Raw genomic sequence first — 25,616 nt, 5'->3', positions numbered from 1 at the left:
GTGGTCCAAATGCATTCCCGTCACAGCAGCGGAGTGCATCTCATGTAAGACACATTTCTCATCTGCTCTGGCATGTCTGTTCACCGCTATTGCAGTCCAGGGAGTGACCGGCTCTCTGGTAAATAAGCAACTCTCGTCTGCGTGACCTTTCCGAGTACGTCCAGTGTGGAGCAAGGAGAACAGAGCGGATAAATGGAGAGAGACAGAGTCAAGCCAGCACTACACTGACACCGCTAAGAGGACAGGACAGAGGGGACATTGGAACAACAATGGAGAAAAGAGAGAGAGAGAGACTCTGAGTGCACTCTGAACAAGAAAGCAGCAAAGGGAGGGTCTCTCTCATAACGTCTCCCTCCCTCGCTGTGTCTAGTCCATCTGAAATACGATACTAATTACATTTATTGCCTCCACAAACTCCATCTGAAATTACAGAGCATGGAAAGGGGAGGGGGGTGGACAGAGGAAGATCACGGAAGAAGAGAGCGAAGGAGGAAGAAAGGTCAACAGGACTGAGTCTAAAATAGACGACGAGGCTTCCATTAAAAAGGCATAAAACAAAATCCATACTTCTAAAACCCTGAAATTAAAACACCAAGACTCCTGTCAAAACAAGGTCAGCACGTGTCTTTTGAGGAATAGACTAGCGCATTCAAGGTCGTGCTTTTCTTTCTCATCTCTCCCCAAATGCTTGTGAACGTTTGTTCTTGACTTCTGCTTCAGTTCAGAGATGATTCATCTGCTTTCCCAGAAGGAGGAGAATTCCTGACAAGAAGACAAAATCCCAAAGTTAAAGCTTTTATTTGGTCAAGCTTTTTTAAGCAGATAAAAGCTGAAATAAACCTCCACTTGTCTTCTTTGTCCTTTATCCTCTGACTCTTCTAAACTTGTTCAGTTGCTTTTTCTCCATTCTTCTACTTTCTTGCAATTTGTTCTCTTCATTGCGTCTTTTTTACATCTCTTCTGATCTTTGCTCATCTTTTCTCATACCAACTCTTTCATGTTCTTGTCTCCCCCTTTTTTATCACTTCTTGTGTCCCTTCTCTTTTTTCTTCCTTTCATCATCCATTTTCTCTTCCAGTGTTTGCTTGTCTTGTTCTGTCCCCTTTTCAAACTTATCTTCCTCCCCATCTTGCTCCGTCAATGCTCTTCTTTTTCTCATCAAGTCTCTTCCAATCTTTACTTCTAAATTTCTCATCTTGCCTCAGTCTTTATTTCATTATCTCTTCCTCTGTTGTCTTCTCTTAATGTCTCGTCATCTTCTCTCTTTAACATTTCAATTCCTTTCACCATTTTGTCTCATCTTCTCTCTTTGGTTGTCTTCATTTTGCCCTCGTCTTATTTTGCATCCTTCAGCTCATTCCATCCCCTAATTTTCTAATCTTCCCTTCATCCCTTCCATCACAGCTCATTCTTTCATCTCCCTATGTCTGTTCCCTTACCTTCTCCCTTTTTGTCGACCATTCTCTTCAACTTTGTCCCTTGCCTTTCCTTATTTTGTCCTTTGTGTCTCCATAGCTTGTTCCGTTTCTTCACTGCTCATTTTGTTTCACCTCTTTTTTTGTCCCTTCCCTCATCTCACCCTTATCTTATTACCTTCTTACCATCTGCTTATCGTGTCTCATCTTTTTATATCGTTTAGTCTCACTTTTGTTCTTTCTTGTCTATTTGTCGTCCTCATCTGTGAGTTCCTCTCTTCTTAACTTTTTTGTTCTTGTCTTCTGTATTTTTACTTTTTAGTGTCCTATCAGTCCGTCTTCCTCTGGATCTTCATCTTTTTTTTCATCTTCTTGTCTATTTCATCTTTTCATCTTGTTTAATCCTTTCATCTAATTTAGTCCATCTTTAGTCCTTTTCATCTTCTCTTCTTTTTGCTTCTCCCTTCTTTTGTGCAATGTTTCATTTAATTGTTTTGTTCTCTTTCTGCTTTGTTTATGATCTTCTCCTAAACTCATCATTGTTTTTTCTCATCTTGTCTCTTTCGATTTTCTTTCGTATTAATAGCCACGTTTCCACTGTTGTGTCTAAAGTGAGTGTTCCAGTGCATGCCTGGGTGATTTGTGTACGCACAGTAACTTCCCAGGCCTGATCAGGCCTCAGTGAGGCTCCCTAGGGGCTTATGTATATGCCTTTTTGGTCCACATAGAACCTTGGGCTAAGCTTAAACCCTAACTAGGACGTTGGGTCAAGGTGATAGGCAAAGGCCTAGTCTGCCTGTCTCAGGTAAAGAGAGTATGTGGCAAGATGCCCATTTTGCTAGGTTTGCAAACAAGTATGAACATAAACTACATGCAAAAAACAAACAAAAAAAACTTATGGCTGAGGTACTTATGGCTGGGGTTTTGGCTGCAGCGTGAGCTATTGGTGGCAGCTTGCCCAATGCTTAGAGAGTTGGACTTGTTATCAAGAACTCGCAGGTTCGAGTCCCAGCTCTGGCAGGTAAAACTGGTGGGAGTGAATAACCAGTACTCTCAATACAACAGCTGAGGTGTGTCCCTTGAACAAGGCACCGATCCCCCAACTGCTTCCTGGGTGCCGCAGCAATGGCTCTGGGTGTGTGTTTATGGCTATGTGTGCACACTTGGATGTGTTTAATGCAGGGCACAAATTCTGAGCATGGGTCACCAAACTTGATCATGTCACGACTTTCACTTTCACTATTGATTTCGACATCACTGCTTGAGCTCAAGGCCTACTGATCCTGGCCATACTGAAGAAATCCTTGGCTAGCACTGGCCCAAGAGTGCAACTAATGTCACTTCCCTTATTTTATCTTGTTGTCCCTTCTCTTCCACATCTCATACTTCTCTCTTCATTCCTGTCATATTCTGTTCTTCCACATAACTCTTCCCTTTTCTCATCCCACCCTTTCTTCATAACCTCCCCTGCATAAATCAATTCTCTCTTTTGCTAATCATGTCATACTATTTCCATTTGGTCAACCTCCCGTCATCTCTGTTTTTATTCAATAGTGCCCTATTCATTCCCTTCTGCTTACGCATCTTCTCATATTGTCTCACCCTTAAATCTCATTTTGTCTCTTCAACATTTCCTTTTTGTTCCTCGCCTCATCTCTTCGTTGTCTCTCTAAAAGTCTCAGCTCCCTTTCAAATGCATAACTCGCCAGGAAATTACACCTTCATTTTATGGTCTTTGAAATATGGCTTCACTGAAGATTAACCAAGCTTGATTTACACAGATACAGCAAGTGTGATTATTCATATGACTTTATTTGGTGTGAGGCCTAACCTTTTGGGATCGCCTGTTGAAGGTCGCCTTTGATCAAATTACCGTGGACCCTCACTGAGAGAGTGTATGTGTGTGTGCTTGCGTTAAATAAAAAACACTGTCCCTCATGTGGCCGGCATACCAAATAGTGAAAGTGTCACGTTAAGATGCATCCTGCATCTCTCCCACCTCCCCTAATGACCCAGCTTCTCTCTCCTTCTCTCCTGTTACACCAGAAGGATGATTAACTGAGTGTGTGTGTGTGTGTGTGTGTGCACCCTCCTAGAGCAAACCAGCAAAGTCATGAGAAGCCCAGTTTTGATTGAAGGGTTTTTGTATAAAATGTGCAAGATGAGGCCTTGAGCTTTGCTGGCCTGCCTTAAATGTCCCATATGAGCAGAAAAAAACCCTTTGCAGAACTTCAAAACCAAGCGATCTTCTTACTTGGGTTCGGGTGCTTCAGTAAAGGATGCCTGAGGCTCTTCGTGTTGGGTTAGTGTTTGCTTTCATGTGAAGTGATACATTTATTTAGCCTTGTGGCATTTCAGTGCTACCTATTCTGTGAAGAGAGAAAGCACCCATTAACATAACATCTGTCTCAGAGTTTTTAAGAGCCTCTTCTTATCTGAATTTCATACGGGCTGTGTTTTAAATGGAGTAGGAGTGTACTGCTGTAAGCAAAGTGCTGTACTGTATGTAAAATTGCTTATACTATTGTTTATGAATGGAGTGTGACATTGAATCTAGATAGCACGATCTGTTTGCAGTTTGAATAGATCATTCCTCCATTTAAATTTAGTCAGCATTTATAAATACTTGGGACATGGTCTACATGAGAGATTAGGCTAGACGAAGAGACAGTTAGCATTAGCTCTACAGTAAAATATCTGGGTATCATATTAGACAACAACTAAAAAAAAAAACATCTTTCATCTGAGAAATATTAAAAAAGTTATGAAGTATGTTATCCATCTCCAATGCAAAAAAGCTAGTCCATGCTTTTATGACTTCTAGGATGGATTACTGTAGTTCTCTGTTCACAAGTCGCCCAGCATCCTTTAATAATAATCTTGGCTGTTTCTCAATACCAAGTATGCAAAGTTCGGACTTGCGTCCTTGGAAGTTCAGACTTGCCAAGTTCAGACTTGGAAGAACGAACTCCCGATGACGCGAGGACACAAGTCAGGTACTTCTTCAAATGGAACAGCAGTGTACTTCATAATGTCACTTACCTCACCATGGATTCATCAGTTTCACTGTACATAAACAATAAAATGATTAAATTATTATTATATTAATATTATAAATCTACATTTTTGATTTAAGGAAATGTACACATATATTCATATAAATGTGAGTTAAAATGAGTTAACGTTATTATACACGTGTCTTTGATTATCAGATTTATTAAACTACAATGGTAATTATACACACAATGAGAAATAAAGATTACGTCAAGCAATTTGATAAACAAAGACAAACAGCGTACAACACGGTAACATAATTAAAGACAATTATAAAAGGTAACAAAATAACACTGCTAAAATAAAACACCTGAGAACAAATAATAGATTTATAAGACCAAAAACTGTCCGTAAGATATTCCTGAGATGTATTAAATATCCTGTTTTAACTACAATATAGAGATGAGATCCAGCGGTACGTCCGAGATGGCCTGGACGAAGTAAAGCTGCTCTGGCGGGGGAGCTGATGACGGAGCTCCCGCTGGCAGGCTGGGAGTCAGAGTCCGCATAAGCTGAGCCACATCTTTAAAGACGCGCTATCTTTGTGAATAAACTGCCGATTCGAGTTTAAAACAACTACATTCTCGCCTGAAAAACTCTTAAAACTTTGTTTTGTGACACAATAAAGGAGCATTTTTAAAACTGTGCGGGTTTCCTCCTCCGCCATTAGCGCTTGCTGGTTACGCTGCAATGCATTCTGGGATACCTGAGCTTCGCAAGTTCGCACAAGTCACCTCTCGATGCATCCTTGGCCAAAGGCCAGAGCAAGTACACATCCGAGAATTTCATGTGTACTTGGAAAGATGTGAACTTTGAATTGGAACAGTACTTTGGCGACGGTTGATGACGTTTCACGAGGACACAAGAACGCAAGTACAGACAAGAACACATATTGAGAAACAGCCCTTCAGTCAGTGCAAAATGCAGCTGCCAGAGTTCCTAACAAGTCTAAAAAATAGGAGCATATCCCCCCAAATTTGTCCTCCTTACACTGGCTGCCGGTAAGTTCCATACTGATTCTAAAATATTGCTTCTCACCTGTAAAGCTTAAAAATAATCTAGCTCCTGTTTATCCAACCAACCTTCTGTCTCACTGCAATCCAACCCACTCTTTAAGATCTCAAAACTCAGGGCTTCTGGTAGTACCTAGAATAGCAAAGTCTACTAAAGGAGGTTGAGCCTTAAATACATATATTTATTTGATTCATACGTCCAATGTCACCAATGTCAAGTGCAAACCTATGCCCTTGATCATGGTACCCACTGCGCCACCGTGACACCCTAATGCTAAAACCATACCTTAAAATAAAGTGTGACCAAAAATTTTAACACAAGGCAGTCAAAATGATAATATTCTTTTTCTCCATGGCCATTGGGAGTGTTTATGTAGCCTTATACCACTTGCTGTCAGTGTGTTGGGATATATTTTAGCATGATGCGCTTTTAGCATCAGCGTCTTGCCTGTTTGGCCACTCCAGAAACAGTTTGTCTTTGTTGGAAGGCTCCCCTAATGCTCGTGACAGGTGTGTATGTGTGCGAGTGTGTGTGTTTGAACGGCCTAACTCATTCTTTCACAGGTACGCCTCATTACTGTCTGTGTGAGCAGAGCTTGATGTATCAGTCGGAGAAGTGTGTGAAGAGTTATGAGCTCCAACTCCATCTCCTCTCCTTCTCTTGGCTGTCTTTATCACCCATCACAACTCAAACGCCTTTAGTGTGTGTGTTTGTATGGCCGTAGTCAGTCTTTTTAACATTAGTGAAGTGAAGTGGGGGTTGTGTAGATTCGTTTCAAGTAGCTGTAATTTGCTCTATATGTAATGTTTATTGAATTTTAGCATGGCTTTGGACTTAAATAAGGACAATAAGGATATGATCTAGTCCTTTTGTCCCTGTAATTCAATCAAAATGCTTAAAAAATTAATACTCGGCTCTTTAGACATTTAAAATTTTCCACAGGTTTCCTGAAAAGGTTGGGGTTAGGAAAAGGGTAAGGCTGTATAATGAGCATTTTTTACTATAAAACATACATTAAGCATATGGAGAGTCCTTATACACCATATACAAGTGTGTGTGTGTGTGTGTTTGTGGGTCATCCAGTCTCCTGGGTGTGTGGCATGCCTGTCACCGAGTCTGTATGCTTTTTCTTTATCGTCTCTGACCTTCAGAAGGTCACCGCTGCCGGGCAGACGCCGCTTCATGCCAAACCCTCTCTCGTGCCCTTTACATTCACCTGACTGCTGGTGATCTGTTTTGTTCAGTCTTTAGATAATCAATACAAATGAACTGAAGGAAGAGCATTCATAAACATAACCCTGAGTGACAAAACCAGAGCTCATTTATAATGTGTGTGTGGCAGTGACCTCTGGGTTCTTGTCCTTTGGGGTCTGATTGAAACCGAAGCAATCAGCAGAGCGTTTATATAATGTTTAGTTATGGGTCATCTCTCTTGTTATTATGTACAATAAAGACGTAATCTCTTGAAACAGATATTTGGTGATATGACACGTTTTTAAACACCTGTCATGGCATGACCTTTATCACAATGTTTATAATGTCAAACACTGTTACTGTAAGCCTGTGACTGCACAATTTGAGGTAAACAGTTTTTTTTTTTGATAAATGCTGTAACATTTTAGTATGTTTATTATTGTTATTATTGCAAAAAATAAAAAATAAATAAATAAAAAATTATTTGGGAGGAAATTTTAAGACTTTAATTGTACTTTAAAACTAGAACACATGTAATTTAAAAAACGAAAATTTCAATCTATATTTTAATAACCTGCACAGCTCTATTTCGACTAATAAAATTTTTGCAGATTTCTTTCTTTTTTAGAAAGTCATTGTATGAAATGACCTTTCAGTTATTATAATATATCTATACTTTTTTACTTCGTTGGGTAGCAAACAAAATATATTTACATATTTAAGTTATTACATAAAATAAGCAAAGCCTTTAATTTAGGGAAAAACTGTTTTAATTCAGTTTAAAACCAAGACTAAACTACATCTAAGAAAAGCTTTTACAGAGTTTTATTATAAAATACAAGTAATAATAATAATAATAATAATAATAATACATTTTATTTATAGTGCACTTTTCTCAGACCCAAAGCACTACAAGACATATAAGGCAAAGCAGAACAATATAAACAGTAAAAAAGACCACAATAAAAAACAAAATATGAATGATTCAATACAATTGAATGATAAAAATTAACTAAAGTAATCAATCTAAGTTAAAAGCAAGGGTAAAAGGGTTAACCTTAGAGCCTACTCACACTATGCTAACCGTACCATGCCCAGGCCTATCAAAAAATAAATAAGTAAATAAAAAAAATAAATAAAAAAATAAACGAGCATAATGCGTTTCTTTAAAAATTATGCTTTTACACCTTGCATTTTGCGCGTTGGTGTGCACGATCACATTGGCACCCTTTATTTAGTCACGAGGCGTGCAACGTCGACTGAAAACATGGGCAAAAAGCGTCCTGTGTGCACAAGCCTTTAGGTGACCTGATGTCACAAACTAAATCTAACCTAATATTGAAGTCTTATGACGTTGTGTAGAGATCCAGTCTAAATTTGTCATTTGCAATTGAAGCTTTCAGATTCACACAAAGCTTTTGTGTAGTTAATTTGGTGGTCAATAGGCCGTCACTGTGTGGATGTCCAGCCTGATCTCACGAGAAAATGTAAGTATTTTACGTTTTGCCAGTTAAGTGGCTAATTTGTATGAATTCGTATGAGTTTAGTCGTACGAAATTGTACGATTTTAAAAAGGAGGCGTGGCACCTAACCCCACCCCTAAACCCAACCATCATTGGGGGATAAGCAAATCATACTAAATTGTACAAATTAGATCGTAAAAATTCATACAAATTAGCCACTAAATCAAAATGTTACGAATTGCCGTGAGATTGTGTTGGGATATCAAATAAACATCAAGGTTTTGACATCAAATCAATTTCTATTTTTGACATGTTTTTTTAACATCAGTGTCAATTTGATATCCTTTTTCTCCCATTTAATTATTTGCTATTATTCTGATTCATCCCTATTTTGTGTATTTCTGCCCACTGCTAATTTACTTTTTCATTTCCCCCCTTCTCTGTCTTTATTTCTATCATCCTATCTTCTTTCTCTCCAGCTGCTGAGACCACCTGTCTCATTACAACTGCGACGCCCTGTCTTATATTTTTCGCTTATATCAATTTACATCCAGTCCCTCGGGTACAATAAGCACCCAGTTTCTCACAGTCTATGTGATTGCATGTTGAATGTGTGCTATTGCCATTTCAGGCTGGGATGTAATAGACTGTGTTAAACACTCATAATCGGTCTCACTTACGAGGCGCTGAAGCGGATCTGAAAAGGGTCGCGCTCTGATTTCTACCTCTCAGGACCACACGCACACACATTTTGCTGGAATTTACTGAAGTGTATGCTATACACTGTAGGCTGCGGTGGGCCTTGGGTATTGCTTTAGCAACCTGTCAGTGCTGATTTATTGAGACAGGGACGCACAGCTGGAAGTCACGATTGCTTGGGTGCAAAACAGAAATTAGATCAGGAGTCCATACAAACCTTTACAAGACAGCTGTCGGATGCATCATGTACATGTGTTCTTTAAATGCTCACCTGTTTTGAGCATGATAAAGTACTAAAGTATGAGCACAAGCAGGGGTTGGTGTGTTGTATATGGTTGTTGGTCAAGGTACAGTCTACTGTATCAGACGGACAAATCACAGGTAAGAGCTCACTGCAAAAAATGCTGATTTTTGTCGATTAGTGTTGGGACGACATGAAGGAATTTAGTTAACTCATTGGTTTTTACAAATTTAAGTTGATTGAACATAAAACAATTAAGTTGTCCAACAAATAACTCAAGAATTGTGTTGTTTCAGCTCATTTTATATAAGTAGTTTGAATAAACAGCTGACGTCTTTTTTTAAAGTGCTCTTGTACACAAAAAAAAAAAAAAAAAAAAGTACAAACCCAGCTAACAATTTTCGGTACTAAAACTGTTCCCAGAAAGTTGATGATTATTTTTTTTAAAAGTTCTCAAAACGTACAAATAATTTGTTTTGGACAGTGTGTTAATGTTAATTTTTCATTATAATAATGTTAATCAAAATGTTTTCATAATGTTTCAGTCTCACGTAACAGTTAAATCTTTTGATTCAGAGGCTAATTCGGATGACTCGTTAATACATTTTAGTACGATTTGCTCTTTCACCAATGACGGTTGAGTTTAGGGGTGGGTTTGCTGCCACGGTGTAATGGGGAAAGTGACACTGATAACAGCGGTGCGGATCCACATGCAGGTTTATTAGCAAGTTCAGGTAAGTAATGTACAACATAGGGGCAAACAGATGTAAAAAGGCAATCCAGAGTTGTAGTCAAAATAACAGGCAGATGGTCACAAGGCAGGCAGCAAACAGGATCAAGAACAGCAAAACAAGACAAAGGAAAACGCATTGCAGTGTCACTAAAACAGTAGACAAGACTTAGCAACATCTGTGTGTTTGAGAGGTGTATATATAGTCTGTGTAATCAGTCCAAAAGCAGCTTCAGCTGTGAGTGTCTAATCAATGGTGACTTGGAGCAGGTGAGTGTGTGTGTTGCATGACGAGGATCTGTGGTCCATAAACCGACAGATTTGTAGTTTGTGTGAAAGTGAGTGTTTAGCAGCCATCTCTGGATGTTAGATCGCTGGTGATCGTGACACAGTTTCTTTTAGAAATCATTCATTTTCATGTGACTAAACTCGTATAATTATATTCTCAAAACATTAGTTTAAACGTTATCAGAACATTATATCCACATTATATTAATCTTCTAAGATTAATTGCCTCAAGTTTTGAAAAGTTATTGTAGAACGTTCTTAGGTTGTAAAACGTCTTTGATTTTTGGTGTGGATGTTATAATAATGTTATTTTTATATTTGTTCATTCATTTTCTTGTCGGCTTAGTCCCTTTATTAATCCGAGGTCGCCACAGCGAAATGAACCACCAATATATCCAGCAAGTTTTTATGCAGCGGATGCCCTTCCTGCTGCAACCCATCTCTGGGAAACAGCCACACACACACTACGGACAATTTAGCCAACCCAATTCACTTGTTCCGCATGTCTTTGGACTGGGGGAAACCGTAGCACCCAGAGGAAACCCACGCGAACGCAGGGAGAACATGCAAACTCCACACAGAAACGCCAACTGAGCCGAGGTTCGAACCAGCAACCCAGCGACCTTCTTGCTGTGAGGCAACAGCACTATCTACTGCGCCACTGCTTCGCACCTTTATATTTGTTATATAGGTTATACTAACCTAAACTAAAAAGCTTTTATGAATGTTCCAGTCTTGTTATTTACATGAATGTTCCAAAAACATTGTTTCAATATCAATATGTGCTAACTTTTACACAACTTTTAAAGAAAGTTACAGAAATTTCTGAGAATGTTCCTTGTAAGCTGGTAAACTGTTAGAAGGCTATATTTGATTATATTTACATAAACTGTTTTGAGATCATTTGAGCTTTGTGTAAGTAGCATCACAATACTCAGTTAAGTTGTGGCAATTACACAATGCTCAGTTGGTACTCAAGTATAAACAAATATACAAATAAAAAATCCCCAATGCCACAAAAACTCTTAAAAACAAGCAAAACTATTTCCCAGTGGGATCAGTAAAATAATATTATTCCAAGACTTTTAATTTTACTGACCCAACTAGCAGATTATTTAGCTCGTTTTAATAAAAACTCCATTAATTTTAACAACTTAATTCTGCAAAAAAAAACAATGTTTTTTATTAGTCTAGAAATACTTTTTGATTTAAAAATCTTTAGATATTTGGACTAGAAACAAGATAAAAAAACATTTCTGCAGTGATTTCTGCTGCTGTTGCTCATCTGCCTTAAGTTTTGATGCGTTGTGCATTTAGAGATGCTCTCCTTTACACACATATTGTAATGAGACGTTATCTGTCATACTGTTGTCTTTTTACTTGAACAAGTCTCTCCACTCTCCTCTGTCCTCTGGCATCATGAGGCATTTTGGCCACAGATCTGCCACTCACTGAATGGCTGTGCATGTAAACCACAGTAGGTCAGCAGTTTCTAAAATACTTAGAATGGCTTGTCTGGCACCATCAACCAATGTTATGTTCAATGTCACCTAAGTCACCTTTCTCTTCCATTCTGATGCTCGGTTTGCGCTTCAGCAGAGTGTCTCGGCCATGTCCACACATCTAAATGTAGTATAAAAAAATAAAATGGCAAGTTAGTGCATATAAACAATATATTTCTTGCTAGAAAAATGCTTAAACCAGTCTAAGATTTTTCGACCAGCCTAGTTTTAGAGGAGTTTTGGCCATTTCTAGACTGGTTTTAGCTATATCCATCCTGTTTGAAGCTGGTTAGGCTGGGATGAGACCTGCTAAAACCAGCTTGATCATTAAGCTGGACATAGTTGGTTTTGGCTGGGTTTCCAGCATGGCCAGCTAAAAATGGCTCAAACCAGCCTGGAAATGGCCAAAAACCCTCTAAAACCAGCTGGTTGATCAGTTAAAACTAGCTAACCAGCTTTGGCTGGTTTAAGCAGTTTTTTTTCAAAAGGGAAATTCTCAAAATTAGACCTCTGAGCTGTTTATCAGTGGCAAATCCTTTCTCACCAAAACTGTTATCAGATGTGATTGGCTGATAAAATATTTGCATTGACCAGTTGATTGTATCTAATAAATAGACATTAAGTGCACATAAATAATATATTTCTTACCAAATATTCCCAAAAGTCAAAGCTCTGAGCTCTCTGTCACTGGAAGATACATGAGGGTCTGCACCATGAGGCTGGATTAGCTCGAAAGGTTTCAGTTTTGTTTGCACCAATCTTGGATTTTAGGTAACATGGAGGCACCTCAAATTTAATCACTCTTTGTTGCCATAGTATTATGAATACACAGTACCTTCATATGGTACCTTAAACCCAGAATTAGTGCAAATTAAACTGGCTAGCCAGCTAATTTGGCTACATTCTACACAACCCTGGTGTTTTTCCTTAACAAATCTTTCCTCCAACATCAAATCATCGTAATTTTACCGTCTTCATGAGACATTTTACACACGCTGAGCGATAAAAAAACTTACCTGAATATTAAAATATTATGCTTTGTTTACCTTCACCAGGAGCACCATTCATGAACACAAGGTGGCACTGTTGCTCTTTAAAAGCCCAGCTCCCCGAACTCGCGCCACCAGACCATGAAGTCTCTCCCGTATTATCACTAGTTGTCTGTTATCTACTCTGGATCCCTCCTATTGTACTACTTTAAGATAAAGGCGGCGTGTGTCGGACAGCTATCATTCCATAGCATCTCTCAGATATGCTCAGGGTTTGACAGCGTGAAGGCTGTTAGCACAGAGGGAGAGAGTGAGAGGAAAACAGGAAGAGGAGGGAAGATTAACAGATGGCTCCATAACCGGGCTGTAATTGACCGGTGGCAACAAACCACCACGGCTCTCCTTCTATTCTCGGCAGGTAGCCTCTCGTTCACACTCCAACCTTCCTCTGTTGCATAAATATAGAGATGAAATACATAAGTTTGTTGTGATGATGACCTCTTGTCCAGCAACCCTTCATCACAGAGTTAAGACAGAGATATAGATTGAAACATGCTGTGATCATATCTGTGGCCAGCTTGTCACTAACAAAGAAACATTTGCCTTTGAATTAGATATCTTTGTTGTATGTCTTTTGTTAGTAGATGATAGGGTGTCATAGATGCTTTCCACGGGCTTGGTTTTTATCACCGTTTTTAAAGCAGTAGAGGCACAAATCCCATGTTGTGAAATATATTAGATGTGCTAGATAAACTATTGTCTCACTTAAAATTAACAGAGCATAAAAAATTATCCAGTTTTAAGTAGATCTGCACCACATTCTTTGGTTAAGAAATTTAGTTTTGATGCGAACATGTTGTATATGCATACCAGGGATATTTTAGTACATAAAAAACAAAGACTAAAACTAGTGGTCAATTAGTTTACTGAAAAAAATACAAGAAAAACTAAACAAAACTAACGTCAGTCCCTGGAAATGTAGCTAAAATAAAATAATAATTATCTAAAATTATTTTTAGAATAAATAAGCACTCATTCTGTGGAGGAAACCTGATTAGACAATCACATGGAGAACACACCAGTCAGGCACAAGATTATACAGAAACATTCATTCATTTTCCTTCAGCTTAATCTCTTTTTTCATCAGGGGTCGCCACAGTGGAATGAACTGCCAACTTATTCAGCATATGTTTACCACAAAGGACGCCTTTCCAGCTGAAACCCAGTACTGGGAAATATACTATATTTTTTATTTGAACATAAAACGTGTTGTAACGTTGCCAAAACAATTGTAAAGGCATGTTTAACCACATACATATGATTTAATATGAAGTATTTTTATATTAAAGTTTCTTTATTCTTCATTATTGTTCACTTTTATTTAAGTTGCATTTTTGAAGTTTTGGGTTTAGTGTTTATTCAAATAACTATTTTAATAATAATAATAATAATAATGATGCATTTTATTTAAAGGCGCCTTTCATGACACTCAAGGTCACCGTACAGGATAGTTAGAACGATCAGTTCAAATAAAAACACAATGAAAATAATAGCAATAGCAAAAACAAAAACAAAACAATACAAACTTTAAGAATGCAGTCGGGTTGAAGTACATAAGCTGTTCTAAACAGATGTGTTTTAAGTTTAAATTTAAATTGTGAAAGAGAGTCTAACGGCCCATTCACACGGGGCTTCAGCGTCAACGCTTGCAGAAGGCATGTCTGAAGTTGGGGCTGGAGCGATCATCATAGAAGCGTCAGCCAATGAAATTCAGTCAGAAATAGGCCACTGTCTAGCTGGTGTATTTGTATACAGCGATCTGGTTGGGGGACACTTCCGTCGGCGCTTGAAAAGTTGAGCTAGTCCCAACTTCTGCAGCGAGCAACGCCTGTGAAGCGCCACTGACGGATTCACAATGCAGTTCGTCAACGCTTGACGTCACCCATTCAAAGTGAATGGGAAGCGTTGACGCTGACGCCCCGTGTGAATGGGGCGTAAATGGACCCTTCGCAAAGCCCCGCCCTCCTTAGTTAATGTTGCTACGCCTGTCAAGCTTTCGTGCCTGGCATGGCTTTTTCAATGTATGTGCGCCAGTGTCAGACATTGCCAGGTATATAATGTCATTTTTGGCGTACAGGTGAGATATCCAAGAAAGCCAGACAAAAAAAGGACTGCAGTATGCATTACAGGGGTATATTCATGACATAATAGGCTACCGATCAGAGAATAAATCAATTAAAATTTAAGCTAGCTTAGCCTAGCCGCTTCATAAGCTAACCATTCAACAGCTTAGCTCATGCTCAGCAGGAGAGGTGAAGTTTAAAAATAATCTAATAATAGTAAATGAAATCGTGATTTCTCTATTTTTAGCCAAAAAGCCTGATAGATTATTTGTTGTGTAATGAAATATAGCGTTACTAACCCACAAGGAAACACGCATGGACAGAGCTTTTACATAGTTCAATCATAGAAAGCACAGCCAGAAAAGGGGAAACTGATGGGTTTGTGCCGAATTAGCATCAATGACCCATAACAATGTACAGTAAGTTACCTAGGCTATTACTGTCAGTATGTTTGTGTACTCTTTATAAATGACTAAAAAAGCAGCTGCTGGTAAAGTATATTGATCGCAGCTACTCAGTACGGTTTTGTTCTGTTGATTTGTAATTTCAAATAAAATATTCAGTAAAGTTAGCAACAGATTCGCAGATTCGTATTTTCCGGATCAATAACTCATGTCATTATGACCTATTTGCTATTAGTATGACTAAGTTACTAACGTTATGGCGAAGGCTTAAACGAAGCATTAAGCAGGTCGCACACCAGAAGCGCCGCCACGCAGCGCCATGCATTTTAGAATTCTAAACATAGGTTTCTATCAGGATACACACACCGGCGCCGTAAGTCGGCGGTGCCCGGCCGCAACTCAGGACGCAGTTAATTTTTCAGCTGCGACACAGAGCGCCATCTGATTAGTTTCATGTTTTGGATGTCAGAAGCACTTCAATAATCACGCACACGTTATTATTATCAGCTCAAGAAGTTTGTTATTTTTAAATATGTGGTGAGCTCAGGCGAGAAATCAAAACCGCTCGCACTTTAGATGGCCTTGTAAAAACTACGGGGCACAGGGTAGATTCTTCTCTTCTGCTTGGCTTTGTGGCTGTTCATCAAGACGACGACAATGTTTGTTTAAGCTGGGGTCGACCATGGCGTGTTTTTATCAAGTGTGCCGCAAGCCTGCGTTTGAGTGAAGGTCTCGGCCGTTAGATCGCCCCCTGGGGGCTGGCTGCAGTACAAGTCATAAAGCCCGCCTCCTCCGTGTTAATGAAGGAGACTTGAGCCCAAATAAAAAAATTATTACACTTGCAATAAAATGTCCCGAAAGATGGTTCTGGTCGATTAAGGCATTGGTTATTGTGCTGAAATAGGTGCAGATCTTCATTTTTGTAAACAGTTTGTTTTTAGCAGTAATTTAATGCTGGGCGTGTCATCGTGATTGACAGCTGTGATTGACAGTTTCTCAAAGCAGCGCGTCTGAGCTTCGGCAGAAGACTGAAGTGTTATTATTCGATTTCTGTGTTATTTTACCCTGACAAAATGAGTTCAGCAGTAAACTATAGTTTCTGACATACATGATCTGGTGGAACACTGTTTATTCGCTAAGGTCAGGGCTTTTTTCTGGCTTTATTAGTTTGCTGATACACATACGCCTAGCCACCCAGATAGCAAAATACACTCGGGCCAGTTCCAGCTAGATTCTCGCCTGCCGGAGACTTACCCCTCAGAGCTCAGACTGACTGATGTGCTGGACCTACTCCGGATGCCTGGACTCACTGCCCGATTCCAGCCCGAGTCAATCGAGCCAGATGCAGTGGCCGAGCGAGCCGGCGCTGCCGCATGCGAGCCGGAATCAGCCCGCTATGCCGCGAGTAGGTTATGCGCTGCGGCCCGGAGCTGGCGCGATTGAATATATAAAATCCTCATATTTGTTAACTTTATTACATCCATTTGTGTTGATATGACAGCAAACGCATGCTGAGAAGTTCGGGGGGCGTGGTTGATTTTACATAAAGCGTTTGGTTGGAAGCTCAACTCATTTTCGCGGCTCCTCCTCTGGCTCCATCAGACAGTCCTTCTGCGCATGTCAAGGCTCCAATTTCAGCAGTCTTTTGCGACAGTTTGTGCCCGTCAAGCAGGCGTTTTGCCCTCAAGGCGTTCAATGGGAAAAGGGGCTGTCGCGTCATCCATATTTTTTACAGTCATTGGTTTTTATATGTATAAATTATTACGATGTAATGTCTCGGTTGTGTATTTAAAACATGGTGGTTCCATTGTTTTCATTCTGACTTGTTGCTTGTATCTCTGTAAACCAATAGCGTTCAGTTGCGCATTGTGCTCCAACTTTTGTTGTGCTAGATACCCTTTACAAGGGGTACCCAAAAAATAATACAGTGGGGTTCGCTTTTAGGTACCTTTTGATAGTGGAAACGGCCATAAAAGCGTACCGAACTGAACTGTACTGTACCACTCAGTGGAAATGAGCCATAAATGTGTGACTAGTGTTTTTTAACTCTGCTAAACTAGAATAACTAAACCTGAAATTAAATATATATAAAGAAAGTTGGGAAATGACAGTATTTGCGAATTTCACTTGCTCTACATATTGTAAAATAACACAACACAGCCGACACGGCTAAAGATTCGTTACAGCGGCGATTCATATACTATTACTATATTCTAAATTATGGAAACACAGCTAAAAAAAATAAGAAAATGTATGCAAACTGTATTGTAAACAAAACGATTTGAAGTTTCAGAGAACATTTCCTGAAGGTTAAGCAGCTCATATATTGAAAAATGCAAAGTTTTCTCTTTTGTAAGATTCAGCTTGTAGTTTGTAACCTACTCATGGAATATGTCCATAATTCATAAAGGCAAAGCAGGGCCTTTTCTATGACACACACGCACACGCTCGGTGCCAACCAAGGCGAAATCCATCAACACTAGACTTTGCCCTTCGCTTAACATTGCTGCTGGCCAAGAAAAAAGGGCAGGTAAAATATTTGTTTGTAGATTAGGACTTAAATCAATAACCTTTAGGACTCAGAGCTTGACTGCCGTAATGGAAACTGACAGCATGGGAATTAGAATTTGATAATGACAACCTGATATTTCCTCCTTCGGTGGAGGAGACCCCATGTGTGTGCGAGTGTGTATGTGTGTGTGCGTGGCTTTCCCCCTCAGCTTCCCCCAGGCGTTTCTTGCTTCCTGTAAATCTCATCACATACTCAAAAAAGATTCAACGAAAGCCTCCAGGCCGTGAGAGGAGTAAAGCTCAAGCCACAACCGCAAATAAAGTAAATATTCATGTGTTCATAAAGCCTTATACATGGCCCTCTATGAAGCTGTGAGCATGTGTAATACACAGATCAGTGAAGTTCACAGTTCAAGTCTTACATTCAGCATTGTCTGTAATCCACAGCACTTATTCAGCCGTCATGCTTTCATAGCATCGTATGAAAAAGCATAAATAAATTAAACGTTAATGAATACTTAATCCCAAAAATGAAATATTCTGCCATTCATTTTATAGCTTGAGATTGTGTGTGTGTGTGTGTGTCTGGAAAGTAGAAAAAAAATACTAGGAAGAATAATCATACTGCCCTTTTCTTTGCAATACAACGCAAAGGTAATGCGCAGCACAGGCTCATTTTGAAAATGTACCCCTGTATACAATTCTGGAGAGCGAAAATGATGTTGCTAGAGCTACGTATGGGAGCATCTTATCTTTAAAACAAAGGCTATGGGGCGGTATATCGCTGCCAACGGCTTCTGTTTTTTTCGTGGTACCAGCTGAGCGCTTACCTCCCTGTGGACGGCATTTCCACTGTTACCAGTTTGACCAGTAGCTTGCCACGTACATTGGCAGACTTGAGACGCAGAGAGGAGTTGACCACGACGACAGAGTTCGAGTACTGTGAAGAACGGTTGCAGAAAGCAGGTAAAACAAAAATGAAAGGTAAAAAATTAAACAAAGAAGTAAATAACAGGGTGAGAATGTGGCCAAATCTGAAAAAATCAGGTAAAAATAAAAAAAGTCAGTTGGGGCTCTGTCCATTCAAATATTCCTCACATTAAAATATGTTGTATGTCAGTAATGATTTATAATACACGAGAGAAAAAAGTAATTTGTTTTCATGCCAAACTTAACATCAGAAATCTGAATTCAGGTTTCAGATTATTTCAATGAAAATTTATTGAAAATGTTATGCAAAATTATGCTAAGTATTATGCAAGACTTGGACCATTTGGAATTTTGCAATGTGATGAATCTCACGTTTGCACCAAATTTCAAGCAAGTAAAATTTCAACGCAAAGGTTACATTTTATGTCAGAGCTGCAGTTATGCAGATTTAAAAGAATTCAGCTAAGAGGTCTTACTCACTACTTTTCTTACTCATATTTAACAAAGACATTTAAATAAAAGTCTTTGTTGAAGTGTTATAAGCCATAAACTAAATCGACCAACCAGGAGGTAGTATTAAAATTAATATATATATTAATATTATATTAATATATATATGTGTGTGTGTGTGTGTGTGTGTGTGTGTGTGTGTTTATACTAGTTAAAGTAGTATAAAATGATTTATTTACAGCTGGTCGATTATATCTGTAGAATCAATACATCTTTAATGCAAAATATTAAATATTTTGAGAGTATAGGGACACCAGTTGTTGGAGTAGGAGTAAAGTAGGAGTAGCTAAAGAATCCTTTTGCCATGTTCTTTTTCTGCAGCTCTCTAATATATGTAATTTCCCATTAAGCATCATGGGTAATGTAGTTTTTCAACAGATTCTGTGCTTAAAGTGTTTCTTTTAAACGAGATTCTTTTACACTCACGTGTGGGGACTTACTCAGCATGTTTCATTCATCCCTATGCCTTAATCCCCTTTCGAAGAGTTTACCCTCTGCAGTGACACTTTTGAAGGGATTAGAGAATTTGGATGAGCCCTTCTGAATAAAACTCACTGTTTGACAAAAAACAACTTTCCTGTGCAAAAGATCATGGGGTACTGAAGTGTCCAGCAGTTGAAGCCTTTGAAATCTTTCATTCTTAAGTGCCCGTCAAAGTGTCCACTATTGATTACTTCGGTTTGAAAGAACACTTCAACATGGTGGCCATGATTATTTTCACTTCCTTTGGAGGGTGATGTTTCCCATTTGGAATGCGCCGACTATCCTACAGAGTTCAACCCCAGAGTTTTTGTTTTCGGGGATCCACGAGAGCTCGCAGTGTACGCTTTTTGAGATCTCAAATTTCTCTCGAGAGTGCCATTCGTGCCTGCTGTTCTTGCGTAAATCCACTAGAGGCCACTGTTGACTGACTGTTTGACTGACTGAATTGACTGACTGACCAATCGACTGGCCCACCCTTCTCCTTCCCTAAACCCAACCAATTTTATTGATTGACCCGCTCACTCACTTCCCTAAACCCAACCAACAATTTTCAAAAGCAATCCAGAAAAAGAAAAGCCCTCGCCTGATTTTTACCGCAACTTCACCCTGTTATTTACTTGTTTATTTTATGGATTTTGTTTATTTTTCTTAACCTGCTTTCTGGAATCGTTCTTCACCGGACTCGAAACCTGTCGTCTTGGTCAATTTTTCTCTGCGTCTCAAGTCCGCCGACGTACATGGCGAGCTACTGGACAAAATGGTTACAGCGGGAAAGCCGTCCATACGGAGGTAAGCAGTCAGCTGGAGAAGTGCAAAAAGATACAGCATCATACCGCCCTGTATCGTTCGTTTAAAAAATTAAATGCAACCATACGTACCTCTGGCTACATAATTTGCGGTCTCTAGAAACGTATATAAAGCTACGTTTTCAGAATGTCGCGCTACACTTTGTAAATGTGGAAGACTGGAAACTAAGTTAATGTTAATTTCTCTGTGCGCTAAAGTTGGTGAACTGTGAAGTCATATGAAGTTTGAAGTATTTCCAAATTCATCCATGGATCGTGACGAAAGCTATAGGTGACCTATTATTTAAAAGCGCAATTGACGTTACGTCTCCAAAGCTTGTGTAAACAAAAATAGATAGCATACACTAATGGTTTTAATTTATAGTTGGCTATTTATTAGGAAATGTATCTGTACTGTGTATGATGTGTGCCTGTTGGTTAAAACATTTCTGCAGTAGTTTGAATGAGTCAAATTGTAAAAGTAGACTTAAAAAAAAAAGGGGGGGGGGGGGGGGCTAATAATTCAGACTTCAACTGTACATACATCAGGTATGCGCTTGAACATTTTCTTGTGTAATTCTACATTAAGTAACTACTTTTTAGTGCTAACTGGATGGCCATCATCAAATCCCAAGCTGAGATATGTCCATCCGCATATTTCCACCTCAGTGGAGCAGACCAGCATTATTCCCTCTCTGTCTTTCCACCACCAGCCTTCACGTTCTAAAAAATTCAACTACTCCCACACCTTACGCCATCCTTCTCCTGCTGATGGTCCTGTGCTTGCGTTTATACATTTATTTTACTCATTCTGTCCTTTCTCTCTGAGGTGCATCTTGATTCCCCCTCGGACCACATGCACCACTAAAGGTCAGAGCTGGCGATGGCAATAAAATATCTGAAGATACTTCTCTGGCCATTGTTAGAATAGACCTATGAGGCAGAAGAAGGATTTATGGGGCTCCGGGCCTGTGAGAGAGGAGAAGCCTGGGACTCAGGTAATTACCCACCCCCAACCGCGGCTGCCAGCCAGGGGCGCAGAGATTGAGAGCTCTGGCTGGAGCGCAGTGGTCAGGAGAAACATATCTGTAGGGGAAACAAGAGCTTTGCAGGTGTGTGTGCACATATGTTGTCTTGTCATTATTTTCTGACATTTTTTGACTAAGGGGTTCACGTGTGAAGGGAAGCACAACACTATTATAGGTAGAACAAAGCACCTGTAGCTTATTGCAGTGGTTTACAACCAGTGGCTCCATTAGGACACCTCCATAAACTTGTAATGGTGCCTCACGATGACATGAAAGGATTTCAAATGATCCAAAACAATAATTAATTTACTTTTGTTCTACACATAAATAAGCACAATATATGACATATTCTCGTTTTATACGTGTGATTTCTACCATCACATAAAGTAATACAACTTTTTAAAAGCATTTTTATGTAATTTATCTATAAACAACAACAACAACAACAACAAAAAAAAAACAGTGATTTTTAATAAACATGCTAAATCCCTTAATTTATTTTGCTTTGGTACTTGATATAAAACACTGAACAACCCTTTCCCCCCAAAAATACTCACATCTAGCAAATTCTTTTAATCAGAATGCTTCAAACTGTTTACAATTCCATGTAAGTCATACAGTACATTCAAAAAGTGACTTTCTACAGCAAGGGGGAACACGCTCAGTCCTGGAGGGCCGGTGTACTGCAGAGTATAGCTCCAATTTGCTTCAACACACCTACCTGGAAGTTTCTAGCATATACATACTTTCTCAATTCCAAGAGCGCAGAGAACGAACTTGCATTCTTGTGAAGACCGTTCTTGCCAGGTCACTTTGGAAAAACAAACTCGGGAGAACGCAAGAATACAGAGTGCGTCCTGTGAGAAATGAGATGATGCGTTTTTTTCTAATGGTCACGTGACCTACATGCATTTTTAAGGGAAAATTATTTCAACATTACAGCATTCATTCTTTTTCTTTTTGTCTTAGTCCCATTATTAATCCAGGGTCGCCACAGCGGAATGAACCGCCAACTTATCCAGCATGTTTTTACGCAGCGGATGCCCTTCCAGCCGCCACCCATCTCTGGGAAACATCCACACACACTCATTTACTACAATTTAGCCTACCCAATTCACCTGTACCTCATGTCTTTGGACTGTGGGGGAAACCGGTGCACCCAGAGGAAACCAACGCAAAGAGAACATGCAAACTCCACACAGAAACGCCAACTGACCCAGCCGAGGCTCGAACCAGCGACCTTCTTGCTGTGAGGTGACAGCACTACCTACTGCACCACTGCGTCGCCTACAGCATTCACACAATGCTTTATTGTTTTTCCCCTTTACCCCTTTTTCTATTCAGCCGCAATGACTTCTGGGACTTCTAGAGCGAGTTTGGTGCTCTGGTCTGCATCGGTGCATCCTCAATACCAAGAACACATCCAGGAACTATTATGCATCCTCCATTCTTGCGGTCTTGAGTTTTAGAACTGAACTTTGTTTGTTGATGATGATGTTTTGCCTGCTGTTCTCACATAAATCCACCAGAGACCGCGGTCGACTGACTGACTCAACCTCTTCCTTTCCTAAACCCAACCGAAAGTCTTTTCAAATGCAATCCAAAAAAAGAAACCCCATGCGGCAGCCTGATTTTTACCCCGTTTTCAGATTTTACCAATTTTTCAGATTTTTTTTTTTGCTTGTTTATTTTGTTCTTTGGCTTTTGTTTTTGTCTTCGCCGGACTCAAACCTCATCGATTCGGTCAACTCCGTTCCACGTAACAAGTCTGCCGACATACATGGCATACTAGGTATACTGGGGTCCGTTCTTCGTACCTCGCTTAAATGATCTAAGATGATTTGGCAGATCCTGGATCTGTTTATCTTCATAACTGCTCTCTGGCTAATTTGGTTCTTCAAACAAGTATATATATATATTTAATATTTTCCCAAGTGTATATAACTACTGTAATAAATTATCAGCATTTGGTACATACTTTCAGTATTACCTTTGCTTGAACTGGCCCGATCTAATCCTGTTTTTATGAAATAAACCTGCTCCCAAACAGGTTTGAGCTACCAGAACTGTTACTATGACAACAAGTCTCAGATGAGTTTTGAAGAACTAAATGATCCTGGATCATGTCAAATTGTCAATATCCAAATCCAGCTAATTGAGTAATCCACCTACAAAGAACGGACCCCAGGGGCCTCATGTATCAACGCTGCGTACGCACAAAAACTTTGTGTACGCCAGGTTTCACGCTCAGAATCGCTCACGTTTGGATTTACTAACAATGAACTGAACGTAGGAATGTGCACAGCTTCACGGCAGCTTTCTGGCTGGTGTACGCACATTTTTTGTGCGTGTCTGTTTTATTTCCATTGGCGACTCCTAGAGGCAGTTGTGTTAAATTCCTCTCTACAAAGTGTCTGAGCCTTGCAATGGCAGCTGTATGAGACGGGTTCATCTAGCAGGTATATAAGGTTTCCATACTATACAGTTGAGCAGCTAAACATTAAAGCGCAAATTGCAGCGGTCGCCTGTTTTCCCAATGTAATCTGAGCGATCTACTGCACGCACATTGCTATAAAGACACTATCTGAAGATGAATTTGCATGCGTGAATCAGAAACATTTCCATTCAATAAATGTGCAAATAAAATATGATGCACAAACCTATTGATGATTCCTACTTGTCTTTCTCGTGATAAATAGTGGGCAAAATCTTATATGTAGCGGGGAAAAAAAAAAAAAAAGAGTTCATCAGACGCTGGATTCGAGCCGAGTTCATGCTCGAAAGTGTCAATACATAATCACATGCATCTTACGAGGTGCACCACTGAGACTGTTAAGGGTACTGGAACATTTTACAGATATAAACCACACTATTTCTTTATTTAATCCACTCAGTGCGATGTTCAGACCCAACTGTGTTAACCGCATCAGCTAAACTCTCCCACTCTATTTTTTTCTTTTGTTGTTAATTCCGGAGAACAAACTTGCAAATAACACCGCTTTTCTCCGGTCTACCTCCGAAAGCAGCACCTCCAATTCACATTCTGTTCAAAGTTTCTCTTTTTGCTTGCTTTTGCCTGCTTTTTCGTTGGGTTTTTCCATTAGCATAGTCATTAGCATATTCATACGGGGGAGGAGGCAGGGAGGGGTTTTGTGCTCGTGCATTTTGCGCTCAGTTTCACAATCATTCGGATGTACAAAAGAATATGCGTGAGATTCGGCGTACGCAGTGTTTCATACTTCTGAATTTTCTGAAAGTACGCACGTTTACAGCTTTGTGCATACGCAATGTTTTAGTAAGATTTCCACGCAAATCTTCGTACATGAGGCCCCAGGTCAGTTGGTAAGCGCAAAAGAAATGGCATCATACAGCCCTGTAGCATTTGTTTTAAAGATGAAATGCAGCCTAGCTATACATTATATATATATATATATATATATATATATATATATATATATATATATATATATATATATATATATATATATATATATATATACACACACACATCTTGCTATATTATTTCATGATCTCCAGAAATGTAAATAGGGGTAAATTTTCTGAATGTTTGCCCTACCCCTACCCCACCCCTAACCCCAACCCAATTTTTTTATGTCAAAAAATGACATAAAAATGATTTAAATATTTAGAATGATTTAAATATTTAGAATGAACTACCTGAATTTACTAGAATAAACCACCTGAATAGAGTACAACTAGGTCATACCCATGTCATTTTACAGTTTTGTGTCCTTTCAAACCACATAAACCTGTACACACACACCAATTCTTTTCTCATGGTGGCGTCTCTCCATCAGCGCTGACCCCCCTCTGTGTGTTTAGCGAGTTTGTGTCATTTCCGTGTTGTGTTTACTCCCCACTTGCCACATGGAAACCTTGCGCCCCACAGAGAGAGACGCCACCTCAGCCTAAAATACCCGTCTCTCCTCGGCGCTCATCAAAACTCTGGCCCACCTCCTCACCAGGCTGACCTGCCTCTGAACTGTACACATCTCTGCATGGCTTCTCTCTTCACCACAAACTCTCTCTTTCCGTTCTCAACCGAGTCTCTTCATGCCCCCCCCTGTCCCGTCTGCTCCTCCCACACAGCTCCATCTCACCGTGGTCATCCATTTTCTCTCTGTTTTGCTTCATTACCTAAAGAACAACCGCCCTCACATCGCAGCGATCATCTAAAGCATGCATTAACAGACTCTAATGACATGTAAGAAGTTTCCTCAGCTCGTAAATAC

The 25,616-nt window shown here is 39.5% G+C and overlaps 1 protein-coding gene and 1 long non-coding RNA gene across 7 annotated transcripts in view; one reads left to right on the top strand and one right to left on the bottom strand.

Annotated features, from left to right (window-relative positions):
* Positions 1-25,616, top strand: part of ccdc88aa (coiled-coil and HOOK domain protein 88a) — a 177,407-nt gene that overhangs the window by 133,602 nt on the left and 18,189 nt on the right. The window lies entirely within an intron of this gene.
* Positions 9,780-12,901, bottom strand: LOC147843333 (uncharacterized). The gene is made up of 2 exons (XR_015493166.1): positions 12,617-12,901; positions 9,780-11,721 (listed from the first exon to the last, which is right to left on the bottom strand). It is a non-coding gene; the product is annotated as an uncharacterized LOC147843333 (long non-coding RNA).

The sequence above is a fragment of the Danio rerio genome, chromosome 6 (genome assembly GCF_052040795.2).
Source record: "Danio rerio strain M-AB ecotype USA chromosome 6, GRCz13ab, whole genome shotgun sequence".
NCBI classification, from domain to species: Eukaryota; Metazoa; Chordata; class Actinopteri; order Cypriniformes; family Danionidae; genus Danio; species Danio rerio.
The sequence above is the reverse complement of the archived record's forward strand: the minus strand, read 5'-3'. Positions and strand labels throughout refer to the sequence as shown.